Source organism: Notothenia coriiceps, unplaced genomic scaffold (genome assembly GCF_000735185.1).
Source record: "Notothenia coriiceps isolate Sejong01 unplaced genomic scaffold, NC01 NC01_scaffold00007353, whole genome shotgun sequence".
In the NCBI taxonomy this organism is placed as follows: Eukaryota; Metazoa; Chordata; class Actinopteri; order Perciformes; family Nototheniidae; genus Notothenia; species Notothenia coriiceps.
This window is the reverse complement of record NW_011340054.1, coordinates 1,240-8,331: the sequence shown is the minus strand read 5'-3', so window position 1 is coordinate 8,331 and position 7,092 is coordinate 1,240.

The window sequence follows — 7,092 nt, the reverse complement described above, 5'->3', positions numbered from 1 at the left end:
GGCTATGCAGATGAGTGGACCCAGGATAGATGTTGCCAGAGTTGCTGAGGAGTGAGGATGCAGAGACAGTTATAAACACAGCGATTGTCATTTGATGGCATATGGCAAAAGCGATGGCTTCACATTCCATTATGGGATTCGGGAGTTGTGGCAATTACATTCTCCTTATGGATTGGGTGATAGGACTGATTGAATCCTTCATTCTATGCCATGCTTGTTGCTCTTAAAGGGGAAATGCCAAGCAAGGCAAAGATTCACAGGCATGAGGAGTATGGACAGGTTGACGAAGGGACACATAGTTGATTGTTGCAAGAAACTTTGCAGGTCCAAGCAACGGCAATGAAGGCAGTAGTCAGCCAAATGAGGATGTGGGCCAGGTCTGTGAATCTTCCTGACAGGTGCGGTTCACACAGAGATTTGTCAGGATGGGGGGATAGCGCCAGCATTTAGGGAGGGGTGTGCCTTGAACCCATACCCTGGGCATGAAGTGGTTGAAATTAGAGTGGCCATATAATTCATGCCCACAAGCGAATGGGGTACGCACTCAAGGAAAATGATGTTCACAGGAAAATTAGGAGGATAAGGTGTAGGAAGGCTGACTGCAAAGTACAATGCAAAAAACTTGCAAAATTATTACAGGGGGGGGCCATTTCAGCAACCAGGGTTCAATCGAATAAATGAAGGGAGAAATATTGGGGCAAGGTTCTACCTCCACGGCAGTCTACTGATGACAGCCCCTACACACCAGGTGCAATCCCTCCTGGGTGTTGGGTTATAGGGAAAGCAGGCGAGGGATAAATGGGGAAAAACCTGGGTAGCCACAAAAGGACATGCTGGGAACTTTTTTAAAGCGGGACGATGCGTTGGGGGAGAGCTGTATCCCTGTGTACCACCGCATGTCAAGTGGACAAGCCCTGCTCCAGAGAATGCGCATGGAGGTACTCAAAAATGCCCAATGAGTGCCCTCAACTCTGTGGATTATGGGCGGCGGTATGTCCAAAAACGGTCTTTGTGGGGAAAAGCAGGGTTGACGGCAGGCTGCAAGTTATGGCCATCTCCAACCTTTAATGAAGGTGCCCTCTGCCATGGCTGGGGCTTTTATGGGAGAAGTTGTGGCTCCAGAGCCACGCTGTTACATGTCAGCGGCAATGAGACAAGTGATGCTGAGAATGTTCAAATAAAGCTGATGGCCGATTACATCTGTAGTAGGAAATATAGGCGCAAGGAGTCTAAGCCACAGCAAAAAAGTGAATAAGACATTCAGCGGAAGATGCCAGAGGGCCTACTTATGAGCAGGCCCCATTGGACTAGAGGTGGGCAGTTCCTGCATGCGTGTGTTACTGTGGTCGTATGTGTGTGTGTTAACTGTGGTTTTGTTTCAGTCAATGGGTACATCTTGACTTGTGTTACTCAGTTTTCAGTTGTATTGTGTTTTATATGTTCTATATTGTTGTTGTTGTAAGTATTAGATTAGATATTGTGTCTGAAAATAGTGTCTTCCAATAAAAAAAATATGGAATTTGACAATACATATCTTTAAAGGTCGTTTTCTCAAAATGAGTTTTTTCTCCTACTCTGAGCACACAATTTCCACTTCAGTAGCACCTACATACACCAAACCTTCCAGTTATATTCCTATCCATATTCTGAAGGCTTTTACAGAAGGGTTTGTTCATTTATCATTCATAGCCTGAATTATATAACATTTTATACCTAAAAACATGGTGAAAATTGATATTTTAGGGCTGTTGACAGTATTTTCTGATTTATTTAGTGATAAAAAGAGATATAAAAAATCCCTTCTGTAAAAGCCTTCAATTCTAATATGACAACAAAATGAAACAAGAATTTTGAACCTGGCTTTATCCAATAAAAAAAATTAGTTTCCTGAAATGTGTTAAAATATGCGCATATTTAATGAGATTATGGCTAATTTGCATATTTAAACATGCTATTTCTGAAAACTTGTAATACAAAAAACAATTGCCTTATTGTAAGTTTGTAATTTCTAGCTGATATCTTTAAGTTAAAAAAATTACCCTATTCACCTGTAGTGTCTCGCCTTAATCGTTTTTTGCCATCAGTGAGGAAAATAAATGGGGCTCACCGTCTCAGAATACTGAAATCTGTATTTTTAAAATCTTTTTTTCCTTCTAATTTGTTATTATTTTCTAAATAAAACACTGTTATTTACTGAACAATAACAAAAATGTATCCTTGTTTTTATTTATTTGTTTAATTCTATAATCTCTGGCTTTTTTGCTGTCCGTCAGGAACTGAATTCCAAAATAAAATAACCGGAAACAGATACANAGGCCTAAGGGACATTTCGAGCATCATTGCGATACACAGCCACTGAACTGATTACCCAAGATCCTCAGCTATGGTTTAAGCTCGGTGATTGGATTGTTTAACCGCAATGCACGTTGGGATATGGTGTTTATGCGATATGAAATCCGAAAAACATTTATAAAAAAAAGAAGAAAATAATACTTTATTCCGAGTGTGCTTGCTTTTCTCTTTGGAAGTCATCACATAACGGCATTGTAATACACGGTTCGGCTGCATTAAATATTACATATCTGCCGTAATTCTTTATTTATAGAGAATAATAAAGAGCCAATATACTGCTAACATGCATGTTAATTAACAACTAGTTGATGGTTAATTTGTGTACCTTAAAATAAAGAGTTACCGAACTTAGTACTAAAGCACATATTTTTTACGTTTTTAAAACTGTTACTGTTATTATGGCTTATTAGCCCCTGATCGATCCAAATCACAAAAATACTAGGAATGTTTATAAATAATATTTAGATAAAGCAATATATAAATAGATACACATCTGATACCATATTTCCCCCCCTACAAAACCTTTTTTCCTTTAGTATTTATGTATTTAGGGGCAAAAAAGTATTTAAATGGTAGCCATGATAAGATCTGTTCAAATTCGCTAGATTAAAGGAAAGAAGCTTCAATGCTTCCATTATATTGTTTTATATTTATCTTAGGATACACTGGACGATCCTTGCTGCGTTACATACAGAGATTATGAATAACCTTCATCTTGTAAGCCGAGACATTTTTAGAAATGTTCTTCCTCTACCACAGTATGAAACAGCATTAATGTGTTTTGACTTGCTACCTTGATGTGCTGAATCCCCCCCATGTTCATCCAGGCCTGGGACTGATCCGGTTTCAGTTCCACAGCTAGCTTGTAGCTCTAGTGGGAGACAACAAAAAACATACAGTTCAGTGTCAAATGACAAATGTTTTTAGTTCACTGGATTCCACTTCCTTACTTCCATACACATCTGTTATACAAACTTAAAATTATTGCATTTTTTATGTTTTTTGCAACTCTGTTGACTCCTTGTCACTTTTGGACTGATTTGAAATATATACATGTGAACTCTACATAGTGGGGCGTCTTTGTGTTTAAGGAGTTGCCTGTAGCTGACCTAAATACAACTCTGTACCTGAACGCACCATGTGAACACAGACTGCTGCTACCAAATCAGGGTATATTAGGGGCTGTTGTCTTCACTGTCACTATCATTGTAGTGCAGGGGTCACAAACCTGACAACCAGACTGAGAGCTTCCTGAATGATAATGAACTCTCTGGAGGGCTACTTGTTTCTGAAGAATATACATTTGCAGTTTCCCTTTAAATAATGAATATTATGCATTGAATAGGCCACATATAAGAAAATGATTTTTACTTATTACTGTTTCCCATTGGCTTTACATGTTGTACACAGTAATTTCCCTATTTGTTAGCAACACCTTTACAGTCAGAATACAGACTATTGTCGCAGGAACCATTATATGTGGTGGGGGGGAAATGATTGAGGAAGCCAATAATCTCCTCTTTTTTAGGAGCCTTGCACACGCCTGTTTTTTGCATTTCAAAACCGTTAATTAACATTAACATGCTTATTGTAATTGTAAGTGCACTGCCTTGCGGCCTGTAGCACCATCCTTGATGGAGCATATGTGTGGGCTGGACCTGTATTTTACAGGAAAGGAGTGAGCAGAGGGTAGAGTTTTCGATTCTTGTTCAGTTTTCTGTGACTATCTGCCTCACCCTCTCAGACTTTCAGTTGCGCGCGCTACTAAAGAGACGCGCAACCATGGAACCCAAACAATGGTGTAGCTGTATTAAAGTCCGAGTGGAAACAGTCCTGAGTAAATCTGATTTTGTCAGAAATCGGGAGAAATGCGGGAGAAATATGACCCCGGGAGGAAACCGGGAGAGGGCAGTGAAATCGTGAGTCTCCCGCAAAAATCGGGAGCGTTGGCAAGTATGACTGACACACATACCTGCAAACTCACCAGTTGAGAAAAAAGATAAACCAAACCCCTGTAGGGGGTCTGGGGAGATCCTCTATGGCGGCAAATCTCTTTCATAAATCACGAGGGTATATTAAATTCACGCGAGCACAAGTCAAGCAGCCGCGGACGCATATTATTTTCGCGAGCAATAAAACGGCACCCGCGCAAGAGCAATATTGAAGCCTGCAAGGGGAGAAACATGCCTTGAGCATGCTTAGTAACTACAGGAGCTCTCTTTGCTCTACTGCTCTCTCGCGAGGTCTCCTGCGCTCTCGCAAGCATTTCCTGTGCTCTCTGGGAGCTTTTCTGCTCGCAAAACTTTGGGTGTTTCTCAATGTCGAGGAAGGCTGCTCCAGAGCCACTATTTCAAGGATGCTACGTCATCGAGTCCCGCCCAAGGACTGTTCCAATGTCCAGGATACTTGGAATTCTACCGAGGCCGGCGTCCTTTGTTGCGGGAAATTTCGAGGCTGCACATGTGTATCCTCCACTGTCTTAAAATCCCCACAATGCTTTGCGCACGGACCAATTTCCAAATATTTGGCGGAAATCGCGCTCCATTTAAGGCGGGGCCTCACATATGACGCACACCTGCACACCTGTTAGCCTGTTCCACCATTCTTCGCTTTCTGAGGCTAGGAAGGATTCTTGCCTCGCTTCTGAAGGACCTGACTCGGAGGGACATGTCCTACCAAGGAAGCGTCCTCGACATTGAGAAACACCCTTTGTCCTGCTCGCTCACGGAGACATTTTATTTTTGACAGGAAGTGGGCGTACCGTGTCCCAGTAAAACCAAATCTAATTAGTTACACCCCTCTTATTTTACGATTGGTGTTTTCAGTAGAAGAGTGATATCGGAGCAGGAGAGCCACGAAGAAGAATGGCTCACGACAAGGAGTTACGTAAAAAAAATAACCACTTTCAACGATGCATATAGAAAACCATGGTTTAACATACAGTAGTTATCATTGTATCTGCTTGACCCACGAGAGCCTGCCGGCAGGAGCCAATCTCAGGACACCTCAACTCTGAGGACAGGAAGTGCATGCTAAGAATTACAAAATAAAACCGTACTGACACTGCTGGTGAAAGCGATATGTTTCCACTATGGACTATAAGCTCTGTCCCAATATTTTATATATATATATATATATATATATATAACTGCACTATAGGCTTACGATTATGCATATTAAACTATTTGATAGAAATTATATCGATTTTCGATTACATTGTGTATTATAATTTCAATTTTATTCATATTTGGTACTTATTGTCTCTGCTAGATTAGTCCACTTGATGCTGGACTCCTAAGTTGCCCTTGTGGTGTGATGCGGGAGACAATAAAAGGCTTATCTTAAAGTAAACTATCATTCCTCTGTGGTGTTCATGGTATAATCAAAGTGAATTATTAAATCCTTAATTGATAAACAAAACACACACAAACTGACAAAGTGTTCAAACTTTCTATTGTCCTTTATTTAGCAACCTCAGAGCCTTCACACGCACTCACAATATCAAATGACACTGAACAAACACTTCACATTACTCCCTTAAATGGAGAAGGGCTCGCTTTAGCAGGAGAAAACAAACAATAAAAACAATTAAAGCCCTCAAAATGTGGGCATGTTTCTCCTCTTGCAGGCTTCAATATTGCTCTCGTACGGAGCCCCCTAGGGGACATGGAGAAGAAATTTTTTTTATTTGAAAATAATTTTTTTTTGCGACATCTCGCAAAACTTTTCATTTAGCTCAATGTACTTCCTGGTCAGTTCAGCAAGAAACCACAACAATGGAGCGGTTCATCGATTTTACTTTGAGCTTAGCCTTAAATATAAAGATATAACATCAGTGCTTGGCAATAGGCACGGGTTTCACATAAGTGAAAGACACCTCAAGAGAACACTCAGAGAAAGGGGACATGCACGTCGCAAAGCATACTCCGAGCTGAGTTATTGACGGATTCGAATTTTGCGGATCAATAACTCATGAACATAACGTTGTAAAAATACAAACAACATGACTTTACAATCATAGCAAGTAGACAACGAGCTACAGAGTCGTTTTTATCAGAACAGTTCGATACGCGCCGTCATCCGAGCTAAACTTCAAGAATTGGTCACAATCTGCAGCTGGAAGAGGGAGAGGAGTGCTTAGGGGCCGTCTACAAACTGCAACAGGGTTTTGCGAGATCTCGCAAAAGCATTGCGAGATCTCACCCCCCCTTTTTGTTCAAATAATTTTTTTTTATATCCTTACTCTTTTACGGTGCCGTTTTAGTGCTCGCTCGCAAAAATAATATGCGTCTGCGGCTGCTTGACTTGTGCTAGCGTGGATCTCATATGCCCTCGTGATTTATGACAGAGATTTGCCGCCATAATCCTCCCCCTTAAGATTTTTTTAATTGTAAACATTCTGTTACTCTGAGAGAAAAATAAAGCAAAAAGACACGGAAAATGACAGCGGAGGACAATATGAACAGCGAGATTTAAAAGGTGAGGGTTTGCCTCGGACAGACATGTTCACTTTCTTCTGACGGCAGATACTCTGCTGACACGGAGACTGAATCAACAGAAACACTTCGGTGCAGAGTTCACAAGTGTGAAACATTTCTCCCAGAAAAGTGATCCGAAGTCGAAAATGCACTCTGAATGTTGGATTTAATTTACCGATCCTGAAAACAATCTATACACGGGAAGGAAATCCTCCAGCATGCGCCCCCCAGCAGCAGAAGCTTTAGCTCACAGAGAGGGGAG